Source organism: Lepidochelys olivacea, assembly GCF_965140295.1.
Source record: "Lepidochelys olivacea isolate rLepOli2 genome assembly, chromosome: 2".
NCBI lineage: Eukaryota > Metazoa > Chordata > Testudines > Cheloniidae > Lepidochelys > Lepidochelys olivacea.
In genome coordinates, this window is record NC_140412.1 from 238,474,958 (window position 1) to 238,490,279 (window position 15,322).

Genomic DNA, 15,322 nt, shown 5'->3' on the forward strand with positions numbered 1-15,322 from the left:
CAGCAGAAGGTTGATTTTCTTTTTTGGTGGTTCAGGTTCTGTAGTTTCCGCATTACAGTGTTGCTCTTTTAAGACTTCTGAAAGTATGCTCTACCCCTCGTCTCAGATTTTGGACAGCACTTCAGATTTTTAAACCTTGGGTCGAGTGCTATAGCTATTTTTAAAAATCTCACATTGGTACCTTCTTTGCATTTTGTCAAATCTGCTGTGAAAGTGTTCTTAAAATGAACATGTGTTGGGTCATTATTAGAGACTGCTATGACATGAACTATATGGCAGAATGTGGGTAAAACAGAGCAGGGGACATACAATTCTTCACCAAGGAGTTTGATCACAAATTTTATGCATTATTGTTTTAACGAGCATCATCAGCATGTCCTCTGGAATGGTGACCAAAGCATGAAGGGGAAAATGAATGTTTAGCATATCTGGCACGTAAATACCATGCAATGGTGGCTACAAAAGTGCCATGTGAATGCCTGTTCTCACTTTCAGGTGACATTGTAAAATAAGAAGCGGGCAGCATTATCTCCCATAAATGTAAACAAACTTGTTTGTCTCAGTGATTGACTGAACAAGAAGTAGGACTGAGTGGACTTGTAGGCTCTAAAGTTTTACATTGTTTTGTTTCTGAGTGCAGTTATATAACAAAAAAAATCTACATTTGTAAGTTACACTTTCACGATAAAGAGATTGCACTACAGTACTTGTATGAGGTGAACTGAAAAATACTACAGTGAAAGCTGTTTTATCCGGCACTTCACCAGCCAGAAAGCTCTATAAACCATCATTTCTGATCTTCATTGAAGTTCCAGTTTATAGTCTGGTTGGCGCGGGGCCGGCAAGATGTTGGGGCACCGGAGGGGGTGTGGAGCGCGGGCTCTGAGAGTGAGTTTGGATGTGGGAGGGGGCTTGGGCATGGAAGGTGGTACCAGATCCGGGGGCCGCTCACCTTCGTCGGCTCCCCGCAAGCAATTACCTGTCCTGGCTGCTCCTAGGCAGAGGCACAACAGGCAGCTGTGTGCACTGCCCCCACCCCGAGTGCTAGCTCTGCAGCTCCCATTGGCTGGGAACTGTGGCCAATAAGAGTTGCGGGGACCAACACCTGCAGGCAGAGGCTCAGGCAACACACAGAGTCACCTGCTGCGCCTCCACTTAGGAGCAGCTGGGACAGGTCGCTACTTGCAGGGAGCTGCCCGAGGTGAGCGGTCCCTGGATCCAGTATCCCGCACGCCCTCCCGCACCCCAAGCCGCTGCCCCGAGCCCCCTCCCGCACCCAAACTCCCTCCCTCTTAGTTAACCAGCATTTTTCACTTACTGGCTTCCCCAACATGCCGGATAAAACAGCTTTTCCTGTATTTGTTTTATCATTTTTACAGTGCAAATATTTGTAATAAAAAATAATAGTATAAAGTAAGCACTGTACACTTTGTATTTTGTGTTGTAATAGAAATCAGTATATTTGAAAATGTAGAAAAACATCCAAAATATTTATTACATTTCAATTGGTATTCTATTGTTTAACAGTGCAATTAATCACGATTAATTTTTTTGAGTTAGTCACGTGAGTTAACTGCAATTAATTGACAGCCCTAGTATGAAGGCGTGTCTACATGGGGAAGTTAGAGTGGAATAAACTAGGGTGTGAATTTAAAGCACAATAGCTATTCTATGCTAACTCCCTATGTAGAAACTCTTCTTCTGCACCAAAACTAAAGTACACTGCACCAAGTGCCTTTTTGCAGATTATTCTACTTCCAAGATGAATTAAACTAAACCACAGAAAGGCTCTCTTTGCAGAATATAAGTGTCCACATGGAGAGCTACTGTGAAATAGGTATTCTGCAATAGCTGTTTCAGGTTATTTCCCCATGCAGTCAAGCCCTTAGTGCCTGCAAGGCCCTCATAAATGCACAGTCCCTCATTGCATGGCTTCTAAAACCTGACTTTCAAATATTAAGGAAATTAGTTAGGGAGGTGGATTGGACTGAGGAATTTATGGCTCTAAAGGCAGAGGAGGCCTGGGATTACTTTAAGTCAAAGCTGCAGAAGCTGTCGGAAGCCTGCATCCAAAGAAAGGGGAGAAAAATCATATGCAGGAGTTGTAGACCAAGCTGGATGAGCAAGCATCTCAGAGAGGTGATTAAGAAAAAGCAGAAAGCATACAGGGAGTGGAAGATGGGAGGGATCAGCAAGGAAAGCTACCTTACTGAGGTCAGAACATGTAGGAATAAAGTGAGACAGGCTAAAAGTCTAGTAGAGTTGGACCTTGCAAAGGGAATTAAAACCAGTAGTAAAAGGTTCTATAGGCATATAAATAAGAAGAAAACAAAGAAAGAAGAAGTGGGACCACTAAACACTGAGGATGAAGTGGAGGTTAAGAATAATCTAGGCATGGCCCAATATCTAAACAAATATCAGTCTTTAATGAGGATTTTAGGGATAATGGTAACATGACAAATGGGAATGAGGATATAAGATAGATATTACCATATCTGAGGTAGAAGCGAAACTCAAACAGCTTAGTGGGACTAAATCGGGGAGCCCAGATAATCTTCATCCAAGAATATTAAAAGAATTGGCACATGAAATTGCAAGCCCATTAGCAAGAATTTTTAATCAATCTGTAAATTCAGGGGGTGTACCGTACGACTGGAGAATTGCTAACATAGTTCCTATTTTTAAGAAAGGGAAAAAAGGTGATCCGGGTAACTACAGGCCTGTTAGTTTGACATCAGTAGTATGCAAGGTCTTGGAAAAAAATTTGGAGGAGAAAGTAGTTAAGGACATTGAGGTCAATGGTAAATGGGACAAAATACAGTGTGGTTTTACAAAAGGTAGAACATGCCAAACCAACCTGATCTCCTTCTTTGAGAAACAGATTTTTTAGACAAAGGAAACGCAGTGGATCTAATTTACCTAGATTTCAGTCAGGCATCTGATACCATGCCACATGGGGAACTATTAGTTAAATTGGAAAAGATGGGGATCAATATGAAAATTGAAAGGTGGATTTGGAATTGGTTAACAGGGATGCTACAGCGGGTCCTACTGAAAGGTGAACTGTCAGGCTGGAGGGAGGTTACCAGTGGAGTTCCTCAGGGACCAAGCTTATTTAATCTTTTATTACTGACCTTGGCACAAATAGTGAGAGTGTGCTAATAAAGTTTGTGGATGATACAAAGCTGGGAGGTATTGCCAATTTAGAGAAGGACCGGGATATCATACAGGAAGATCTGGATGACCTTGTAAACTGGAGTAATAGTAATAGGATGAAATTTAATAGTCAGAAGTGTAAGGTCATGCATTTAGGAATTAATAACAATAATTTTAGTTATAAGCTGGGGACGCATCAGTTAGAAGTAATGGAGGAGGAGAAGGATCTTGGAGTATTGGTTGATCACAGGATGACTATGAGCCGCCAATGTGATATGGCCATGAAAAAAGCTAATGCGGTCTTGGGATGCATCAGGCGAGGTATTTCCAGTAGAGATAAGGAGGTGTTAGTACCGTTATACAAGGCACTGGTGAGACCTCATCTGGAATACTGTGTGCAGTTCTGGTCTCCCATGTTTAAGAAGGATGAATTCAAACTGGAACAGGTACAGAGAAGGGCTACTAGGATGATCCGAGGAATGGAAAACCTGTCTTATGAAAGGAGACTCAAGGAGCTTGGCTTGTTTAGCCAAACTGAAAGAAGGCTGAGGGGAGATATGATTGCTCTCTACAAATATATCAGAGGGATAAATACCAGAGAGGGAGAGGAATTATTTAAGCTCAGTACCAATGTGGACACAAGAACAAATGGGTATAAACTGGTCATCGGGAAGTTTAGACTTGAAATTAGACGAAGGTTTCTAACCATCAGAGGAGTGAAGTTTTGGAATAGCCTTCCAAGGGGCAAAAGATCTATCTGGCTTTAAGATTAAACTCGATAAGTTTATGGAGGAGATGGTATGATGGGATAACATGATTTTGGCAATTAACTGATCTTTAAATATTCCTCGTAAATAGGCCCAATGGCCTGTGATGGAATGTTAAATGGGGTGGGATCTGAGTCACTACAGAGAATTCTTTCCTGGGTATCTGGCTGGTGAATCTTGCCCATATGCTCAGGGTTCAGCTGATCGCCATATTTGGGGTCGGGAAGGAATTTTCCTCCAGGGCAGATTGGAAGAGGCCCTGCAGGTTTTTCGCCTTCCACTGTAGCATGGGGCACTTGCTGGAGGATTCTCTGCTTCTTGAAGTCTTTAAACTATGGTTTGAGGACTTCAATAGCTCAGACATAGGTGAGAGGTTTATTGCAGGAGTGGGTGGGTGAGATTCTGTGGCCTGCATTGTGCAGGAGGTCAGACTAGATGATCATAATGGTCCCTTCTGACCTTAATAGCTATGAATCTATGTGAGAGATCAGCATTTTAGATTAATTTTCAAATGCATATAACTGATCATCCTCCTTTAGACACTATTTTGACTATTTCTTGAAAATTCTAGATGCCACCGACAACTGACAATTTTTTCTGAACCCCTTCAACTCACTAATACTTATTTTTCTTTCAGTATAATAGGGGATGTTTTACTTCAAGGACACAGAATTAATTTAACGCGCAGTGTAAAAATATTAACATGGTCTCCGAAAGGTAACAGTGAACACCACAATCCACTTATCCACCCTGTATTTACAGTCTTGAAGGCAGTTGCAAATATCCAAGTCCCTTATTTTTCTTCCATAATGGTGTTCCACATCTCTTATAAACAATAACGAATTTTTAAAATATTGCAAGCTACAGTTACATTCACGAGTCTGAACCATGTACTTTAGTTTGCCACTTTAATTTTTACTACATACATTTGACCGCATATTGGGGTTTGAACAACACCTGGATGTGTTCTCATCTGTTGTTCTTTGAAGCTATCACAAAACACTCTGGTATAATAGATTTATTATACCACTTCTCTGTCGTCCCCCCCCATATGTACATCTGCTAGGCTCCATTTTTTCTCTAGTATAATAGAACAATGCACAGGTGTAATTGCAGCGACAGAAGCGTTAATATCTTTGTAAAGCAGATCACCAATATTTAGTACAACTGATATATCACTCCTTCTTAAAACCAACACTGACTCCAAAAGAACTGTGAAATGAAATAATCAAAAAGCTACCAACTGCACAAGTCTTTTGAAAACCTGTTGTAAGAGTCTGTTTTACAGATTACAAAAACACACAGAAAGGCTTAGAGGTAGTTTAAGAAAAAGAATAGAAAAGGAATATCCAGGTGGCTTTTTAATTGTGGAATACAATAAGAGTTTGGAAAATATTACATAGAAATATTACAACTAAAAAACAAGATATTCTGTTTACCAGTTGAAATATACAGTACAGTACCTCAGTTAAGTTAGAAACAAGTAAAGCAGGGAGAATAGACAAAGAATTTATGAGGATTTGGTAAATAGGAGGCAACTCTGAGGTTATAAACATGAAGTAGGATGCACTCTTTTAGATGTACCGGTCAAGACTATAGGACATTTTAGAGACTTCATAAATTATTCTGAAGCATTGTATTAAAGATTTCAATCATTTGCTTAAGAAAGATATGTATTGCTGCCTCAGTTCTCAGAACATTTGGAAAATTACTTAAAGGTGCACAAAATAAATTAATGAGCAATGTGTCTTAGGTGTAAAAGAAATGAAATATTGGGTGACAAGCTAAGCAGTACCAGGGGGATGCCAAAAATTACCATTTGTATTATATATTTTAGGCAAGGATTTCATAGATTTATCAGTGTGATTTAATTTGCTTATCAGTACTTCAAAATAGAAAGGTTTGTATTTAAATTCATGCAATGATAGTCATATTTATTAGACAGTTATCCAAAGTTGTTAATTCAACAGTTTTTAAAAATTATTTTTAGTCATTCCCCATAGTGTTTATCATCCCTCAGCATATCATATCAAACAGCATATAATGTGCCAGATGCTGATCCCAGTGAAGTCCATGGAGTTTTGCCATTGACTAAAGAGCATAGGATTAAGGCCCAAGGGCCCAATTCTGGAAACGCTACCATCATATGTAACCGCACAGAAGTCAAAAGGACTACTTATGAAAGTAAGCACTAACACTTGGTAGTAAACGTTAGAAATGGAAAAACTCCCATTAACTTCAATGGGACCAGGATTTACCCATTGTCTTATATCTGTGAAGTGCCATATATGTTTACAGCACTGTTTAAATTAATAAATAATAATTTGCTTTTAGCTGACAATATGTGGTACAATGTAACGTCATCTGAGAGCTACTGTAGAAAAAGTTCATACCTACTACATGTTCATTTAAAAGTTTAAATGGAACCAGATGTCTGTAATATTTCATTCTTGTCTCATATACATAATATAGAAAGCAGCATAAGACCTTGCATGTGACCAGCAAAGCAATCCAAAATTAAATACTTTCCAAGAGCATGAAATAGTCAAAATACCAGGAAGAGATGGAGTAACATTAGCATGGAAATAACAACAAAATTATTCCCAAAAATGCTGGAAAAACAGGAAAGCAACATAAATCTTGAACACTGAAATAATGGGGAGCCCTGTGAATAGTGCATCTCTGTAGAGCCCTCGAGACAGATAAACTAATTCTAGGGTCTGGGCTAGAGCTGTGCAGGATAGAGAATTAAGGCTCCCTCCCTTTCCTGAGCTGAGCAGCTTGCAGATCTGGACGTAATCTGGCTCTTTAGGATTTCCTCCAAGATCTTGTGATAGGCAAATTACTGCAGTTGGGGTAAGGGAATGTGAAAGAACTTGCAAACTCAGCTGAAAAAAAGAATGGGAGACATTGGAATTCCTTTCAGAGTGGTAGCCGTGTTAGTCTGTATCAGCAAAAACAACAAGGAGTCCTTGTGGCACCTTAGAGACTAACAAATTTATTAGGGCATACGCTTTTGTGGGCTGAAACCCACTTCAACAGATGCATGGAGTGGAAAATACAGTAGAGAGATATACACACACAGCATATGAAAAGCTGGGAGTTGCCTTACCAAGTGGGGGGGTCAGTGCTAATGAGCCAATTCAATTAAGATGGAAGTGGGCTATTCTCAACAGTTGACAAGAAAGGAGGAAAAATCACTTTTGTAGGGCTAATGAGTTCAATGTAATCAAGGTAGCCCATTTCAAACAGTTGACAAGAAGGTGTGAGTATCAGCAGGGAGAAAATTATATATGCCATCATGTGCCAGCAATGCCCCTGTGCCCATGTACACTGGCCAAACCAGACAGTCTCCATGCAAAAGAATAAATGGACACAAATCTGACATCAAGAATTGTAACATTCAAAAACCAGTAGGAGAACACTTCAGTCTCCCTGGACACTCAATAACAGACTTAAAAGTGGCAATTCTTCAACAACAAAAACTTCAAAAACAGACTCCAATGAGAAACTGCAGAACTGGAATAATTTGCAAACTGGATACCATCAAATTATGCCTGAATAAAGACTGGGAGTGGATGGGTCACTACAAAAACTAATTTTCTGCCTGCTGATACTCACACCTTCTTGTGTGAAAGGCAGGGAGGAGTGTGAATATGTGCATAGAAAACTGATTATGGCCCCTTTCACATACCTCTGAAACAAGCAGAAATTTACCTAGAGTAGGGAAAAGTTTCTCTGCCCTCCATTGGCCAGATTGGGGGAGGGAGAAGAACTGGAGAATCAATTGGCCCTCGCACTTCCCTATTTAAAGCCTTCCTAGATTTTTGGGGACCATATTGCCTTGCTTTTTAGCTGCCTCACCACCCTCCCTCCCTGTAATAGTAGTCTGTTGAGCTGAGTTTTCAGGATCCTGTGGGTTGGACAGATCACCTGTTTTGGTGGGCAGGGAAGGAATTTTTTCTGCTGGATCTAATTGGCAGAGTTCAGTAGCATTCTGGCCTTCCTCACAGCAGTGTGGAGGCACAAATAGGTTAAATAGAGTAGGATCAGGAAGTCTAGCATTAGGAGATAATATAGAAATATTTAGTAAATCCCAGCTTGAGTCCAGTATCTAGTGAGAATAAAGCCTACAAGGGGCCAGCTCCCAGTGGTAAATGAAGATCCAGTTTTGCTGGTGGACCTTGTGCCAGTTGGAGAAGTGGAGATCCAAAGTTCTTCAGACTGAGGTCTCCCATTGGCGCACACTGCTCCCCTTGCAAGAGGAAGGACAAGAGGATTCAGAAGTGAGCTGTATTCTCATGGTTGGCCGAAGAGGGTCTACTCTGAGTGATTGGTTAAATGGTGGGAGCCTGTAGCCATGCACTGGTCCCAGTTAATTGCTTGGTATGAGATGGGGTTGGTGCATAGCACCGCCCCCACACACAGTTAGGAAAGTTGCAGCTTGTCACTTAAATCCATCCTGTTGAGCTTGTCTAGATGGAGAATTAGTGTGTGGCAAGCAGGAGCCTAAATCTATACACTCACTGCCTGTGTGGACACTGCTACCGTGCACTAAAAGTTCCCTAATATGCCTTAAGCTACCTCCAACTGAGTGATTGCTTGGGGTGCTGCTCTTTTAGTGCACTTGTATCCAGTGACCCCCAGTGAGAACCTGGGGGGTCACATCCATCATAATGTGTATAGTTTTAGTGTCATAAACCCTTTCCTATCTTCTCCATCTTTTAGGAACTTCTCATGAGTTCACTGAAGCCCTACAGTGCAATAATGTCTGCAGCAGAGGAGCTTCTCCAGCAGAGCAACTCCTGATCAAGGAAGCCTCTCTACCTCTCATTTCCACTAATTAAACTATCCCTTCTCTCACACACCCTCTCACCTGCATGGAGACGCTTCAAGAACGTTAACTGAGGAAATAAAGGAACTGAAATAAAAAACGGACTAAGTCAATTAAGATGTATAAATAATGTTTTTGCTGTAATTTCTTCTGGCATAGAAAGAATTATCACAAAACTGAGAACAAATAGTAAACAAAGTAGACAACACAAACACACTGTGTTTAAAAGTGAAATAAAATATCTCAACAAATGGGAAACAATCACAAGTTACTAAAGAAAAATTATTCTTTGCTCAGCACCCCAGCCTGATAGGTCTAAAAGGCAAGTCAAATATAAGACCAGGAATATCTCCAAACTGATACAATAGTTGAAATGCAGAAGTGTTAAATAATTAAAATGTAAGAACTCAACAAAAAAATTTCCAATCTCTTTCTCTGGACTCGTTTATTTACCTGTATGTATGACAAATTATATCACTGATTTTTAAGCAAGACGGTCACAGCCAACTATAGACCCAGTAATGACAAAGGATGGTGCCTCCAACTTCAGATAGTTTCCTGGAATTATCTGCACTACCCCACAGCAGCACCATCCCCCTTTGGCTGGGTGCCAATTGTAGATATTAGTTTCAGAATTGGGGTACATTTTTAGTCAGACTGAGGCTCATCCCCAATTTTCCAAGCAAAACAGAACTTGATTCTTCAGCTCCCCCAGAATGCCACCATTTGGCTATTTTACGTAAATGGCAATCACCGCACTGGTGCTTTACACTTTATTATACAAAAGGAGAAAACATTGGGTCCAGAGGTTCTTTTACACAGACAAATTCCTAAGTCTCCTCACAGGTTTACATTTCTTTTTATCTGGCAAGCATAACATGATATTCTATGTACATGGCAGCCTTTTAATTTAAAGAATAATTATGTTAATTCCTGCAAGATTTCATGTTCAACTGGGTTTGCGGTGGGCAAGTTTGCAGTCTGCATTTAATCATACTCTCTTGACTTCCATCAGACAAAGAAAAGTACTGTTATTTGAAATGTAAAATTTACACGTCTTGAGATGTGTGAAAGTCTTACTTGGGTACAATTACATATATCTTTGCTGGCCTATAACTTCACTGCTCTGCTAGGCAGAAAAATGCAAGAATCCTTCAATTAAACACTAAATCTTTTGCAAGCATGCTCTTTTCAAGTACATGAAATAAGAAATTGCTGACATCTGCAGCTTTTGGGATGTGTACATAGATATGCTGTAAAATGAGGTTATTTGTGTTGGTATATCACGAACATTAGTTGGACTAATTTTGACAAGGTACACAACAAGGTAAATACTGCATAATGTTTTACTGTACGGGTCGGCAACATTTGGCATGCGGCCCATCAGGGTAGTCAGCTGGTGGGCCATGAGACATTTTGTTTACGTTGATCATCCGCAGGCACAGCCCCCCGCAGCTCCCAGTGGCTGCAGTTCACCATTCCCGGCCAATGGGAGCTGTGGGAAGCAGTGGGCAGCTGGATCAGTATTACCTGTAACAGGAGCATTTAATTTATTTAACTACCTACAAAACACCCTCTCCCACCTTAATGCTTCAAAGAGTAGCTAAAGCTGCAAAAGGTACTTTCAGACTTTACTATTTGCGATCACTAAAGTTCTCGTCACACTTATCACAAGAGCAGGGCTCCTAGATGTACAAACTGGGTAATTTCAATGGGACCAGGAGCAGAGGGGCTGCAAGGGTTTTCCATGCAGACAACCCTTAACTCTACCTCCCTTGATAAATGTAGAGTTTTTTTTAAAATGTATCTTTGTATAACAGGAAATGAATGGCAATGTTTTTCTCTACTTTCCCTCTGTTGGCTGGTGCATGGCAACTGCATTCCATCTTGCATTTGGCTGTATTTTAAGACACCATCACTATCCTGCCTATCACTCAGGCCCACAACCTGGGTATCATCTTTGACTCAGGCCTCTCTCTAGGTCTTCACATCCAGGCTACATCTAAATCTTGCAGATTATTTCTGCATAACATCTGTAAGATACTGCCTTTCCTGTCTACCTACACAGCTAAAACTCTCACCCAGGTCCCATCATCTGATGTCTCAATTATTGCAATGTCCTCAACAAATTCAGTCTTGCACCACTCATATCTAAGGCTATGATTTAATCATGGGTATTTTTAGTAAAAGTAATGGACAGGTCACAGGCAAGAAACAATAAATCACAGCCCGTGACCTATCCATGGCTTATATCATAAATACCCCCAATTGAATCGGGGGGGGGGGAGGGGAGCCTGCAGTACCAGCTGCCGGGGGGGGGGGGGGAGGGGGAGGAAAGGGAGGCCGCAGCACCAGCTACCAGGGAGGGGGAAGCCCCAGGGAGCCAGCTGCTGCTTCTGCCACCCCGAGGACAGCTGCTCAGGCAGTCCCCAGGGCCAGCTGCATTGGCCACTGCTCAGGAAGTCCCCGGGGCCAGCTGCCCAGGGCCGCCAGAGCAGCGGCTGCCTGCAGAGCCAGTCCAGCAGCGGCCAGTGTGGCTGTCCACAGGGCTGCCTGAGCAGCTGGCACCGGAGCTAGCTGCTCGAGTTACCCTGGGCTCAGCCACACTGGCTGCTGCAGAAGTCACAGCAGTCGCAGAAAGTCACAGAATCCATGACTTTCGCGACCTCCGTGACAAACATGGAGGGAGCCCTAATCATATCCATTCAGAATGCTGCTGCAAAGATCATTTTCCTAGCTTGTTGCTTTGATCATATGATCCCCTCTCTTTGAATCCCTCCACTGGCTCACCCGTCTCTATCTTATCAAACAAAGCTACTTATCTTCACTTTCAAGATCCTTTATGACCTATCCCCACCCTACCTATCATCTCTCACTTGCTTTCGAGATGTTGACTTCCGCCTCCAATTGGCCCGTGATGCCAGCCTTCATTCCCCACCACTGAAGTTTTCAAACAAGCACCTTCACACTTTCTTTTATGCTGCCTCTCACAATTAGGAGGAGGCTCCTTGTAAACACTGGCAAAATTACCTCATTTTCTGCTTTCAAATCCCTCCTTACAACTCTCCTTTGTCATGATGCCTACAAAACACTTAACACAATCGCAGTCAAATCATTGTCATCACTTCTAGTTTGTCAACCAATACAGTGTATTTCCTTCCACACTCTTATCAGTTTATACCTACGTGTATCTCGTATTCTATACTTAGTCTGTAAGCTCTTTGGGGCAGGGAATGCCTTTTTGTTCTGTTTCTACAGCACCTAGCACAATGAGGTCCTGGTCCATGATTACGGTTCTCAGGTGCTAAGGTAATACAAATAATATAATAATGATGCATAAGCCATAAACAGCTTGAGAAGCTGTTTTTCAATCAGAGCTCCTGTTGCAATAACATTACTATTGATCTCGGATGCTAGAAAGTAAACCAGTCAATTAGCAAGTACAAAAACTTTCAACATTGAAATAGACAAAAAACTATCTTGTTGCTCCTGAGAAATCACTATAGTAGTTGGGATTTCAAAACTATATTTTAGATTTTATGTAAACTATGAATCTCAGTGACATGCAAGGAGATATAAATTACCTGCCACTGTAACTCAGTGTAAACTTGGGCTATTTAAATGCCAAGGGCCAGCAGTAAGCAATGGTATGGCTTAATTAAACTTATACATTCCTGTTAGTTGCTTTTCCTTCTACACTCTTCTCTTTATACATCCCCATATTGCAGCATGAAAAGTACATCAGCTTTGACACTCACTTAGACTCTTTTACACCTAGTACTGGTGCGCACCTTACCTGTATCAGACCTTGCATACCACCTCTGCATTTGGCCCATTGTCCTTATGCTGCACTTCCTTCCCACTTTTACTGTCCGAAAGAGGAGAGTTAATTTTTGGGAGGGGGCAAGAGGGGAAAAAGTCTATTGAGAGAAAATGTCAACAACAACATTGATAAATGAAGGGTTTTAGTCCTTTTCCCATGGTATTCATTTAAAAGTTATTGTTTTAACGGTTGCATTTAGGATGAAGAGCTATAACAGATAAATGATAAAACGTTTATCAAATCTGTAAGTCATTCTTATGAGTTACACAGTAAACTATCCTGTTCAGGTTTAAAAAAAAAAAACCATCTTCAATGATCGATTATATCAATAATTTATTGTTCTGCATAAGAAGGTAAAATGAGATTTCAGGCATGACATCAATGTATGAATTGATGGCAACTTCAAGTATAGAGTTGGATACAATAGTATAAAATGTTAACATTTGTTTTACTATGGAACACAGCAAAAACACAATAAAAATATCTGTACTTGGATGTAAAAACACTCAATTATCTAAAAACTAAACAGCACAAACTGAATATGCATATTTAAGACATGTTTTGTCATCTTTATCCATAAAACCTTACAAGTCAAAAACACACAATATATTATTTTTATTGTAATGGAGGAAGTTTATCAACAAGTGGGTTTGTAATTCAGTAAAATGGGCACGCTCTTGTCCAATTAATAAAACGCTCAAGCTAAAACATTTTTTATCTGGACCTAGTACCATATATGGCAGCCTCTACTTTTCTTGGTGAGAACACACTGCAATAATGCTAGTTTTTAAAGAGAGATTTACTGGAATGGGCTGTCCCATTCTCCTTTTTAATAACTCATGACAAACTTTATTTCTAGGAGCTTAAAGATTCCCCCACACTTTATTCTTTTTGTTTGTTGTGTGTATACATGATTTCATTTGTCCTTGATCTCTCACCACCAGTACAATTACATTAACTTCTTGCTAGGAAATAGGTATGTGACCACCCTGTGTTAAATATTGCCTTTGCCACACAGAAGATCAGAAAGCAAGTCTCTCTGTAAAAGGAACAAAGTGTTGTGGAGCTTTCAGTCTATTACCCCACAAAGTAAACATATTGTATGAGGCCCTCCTCGACCCCACCAACATGGGAATAAGTCTTAACATTGTTTCAAAAGGACACCACACCACCAACAACAAGCCTGCAGGGTAGCCAGAACCTCTCTGTTTCTAACAGGGTTTTCCGACCATTACAGGGTCTGTTTCCCAAAGGTCAAAACTAGTTCCCTTATTTAAAAGATCTAGTACAATAGTGGTCTGATATACTACAGTTTACTAGCAGTATTAGCATACTGTTTAACAAGACTGACCCTCCCCTGATATAAAAGGATCAGATCCTGTGAGGTGCAGAGCACCCTCAGCTATTGCTGTCTACAAAAGAAACCAGCATGGTGCAGGCCTCCAGTGATTTGCTAAAGAACATTCCCCTGTGAAAATCATTACATTTTGAATAATTAAAAAATAGAGACTATTTCTCCAGCCCACACTTTGACTGTGATTTTCATGCAATTAATCTAAACCACTGAGATGTTATTTATGTTACAAATAACCTTAAGTCCACCAGAAAAAATAGTGAAATCTGACAGATATGTATGAAGTTACATTAGGCTGTTCAACTACAGTATAGGTGTTAATAGTGAGAGACAATATATTTTAATAATTCCAGTACAAACATTCAAAAACTCTTACTTTTTGTTGTTGCTGCATTTCAATTGTTTCAACTAATTTTAAAGCAAATTCAATGACCCAAGGCCAAACATGCATTTAGGATACAACTGCCAAGAGCTGATGCCTTTATCAGCATATAAACTAAAATATTTACATGGAATGTTGATTTAATCTACGAAGATGGTGTTTCTAATTACAGGCACCTTGTAATTTGTTATTTATAAATTATCAAACTGATGAGAAATTCAAAAACTTAATATCCTATTTCAACCCTTTCATAAAAATAAGTTTCACTGAATTCTTTTTTCTTTATGCTAACATAAAATAACTCTGCTTCCTGTTTGAATGCTACAGATGTGATGATCTAAGTTAGCAAGTTCATCCACACACTGTATCTACAATACAAATTCACTCGCACAATTAATACACATGCTTTACTCTTTCATTACGTGTGTACTCACTTGCTGCGTATCAGTAGTAAATCAAGAAAAATGCAAGGTTACCTACATTAAATATACATGATTTACCATATATTTGCTTACTCTATTACACAGAAAGCTATCTGAGGTTTCAAATGTATCTGGGCAGTGTTAAAGGTGAATAATTTTCTTTGTAGTGAAGTTTACAAGTTTAAACTCAATGAAAAGCTTTCAAATCTAAAACAATGCATTTTGACGTTACATATTTTTCTAAAGAAATATTGCTATGTATTTTTTAATAAAAGCAATTCATGCATTGCAACTGCTTACTCAAATGTCAAAGGTTTCCCCTAATAATTATCTGCTAATAAGTTAAAAGTATTTTAAAGGACACTAGAGACGTTTGAAGTTGATTTAAAGTAAAAAAAAAACAACCCCCCCCCCACAAACCCTTACTACTACACAGCTATTCTTGCCAACATACCTCTGATCTTATAGAAGATTAACTCACAAAGAAAGATTTTTTAAATTATATACATTTAAATAACCTACACTTTCCCTTATTCAAATAAATATTCCCAAGTTGTTGTTCCGCAAAGCATGCATGCAAAGAG

General features: G+C 39.9%; 1 protein-coding gene and 1 long non-coding RNA gene across 8 annotated transcripts in view; one reads left to right on the top strand and one right to left on the bottom strand.

Annotated features, from left to right (window-relative positions):
* LOC311516398 overlaps window positions 1-11,012 on the top strand; it is a 32,011-nt gene extending 20,999 nt beyond the window's left edge. For both annotated transcript variants that reach the window (XR_014710400.1, XR_014710401.1), the window contains exon 3: window positions 8,652-11,012. This is a non-coding gene — a long non-coding RNA (uncharacterized lncRNA). The remainder of the gene's footprint in view (window positions 1-8,651) is intronic.
* A 1,881-nt stretch (window positions 11,013-12,893) lies between these two features.
* The window catches only part of MPP7 (MAGUK p55 scaffold protein 7), a 340,212-nt gene continuing 337,783 nt past the window's right edge, over window positions 12,894-15,322 (bottom strand). For all 6 annotated transcript variants that reach the window (XM_084620415.1, XM_084620414.1, XM_084620412.1 and 3 more), the window contains one exon: window positions 12,894-15,322. This exon is cut by the window's right edge and continues 862 nt beyond it. The gene's annotated coding sequence lies outside the window, so the exon portion shown is untranslated.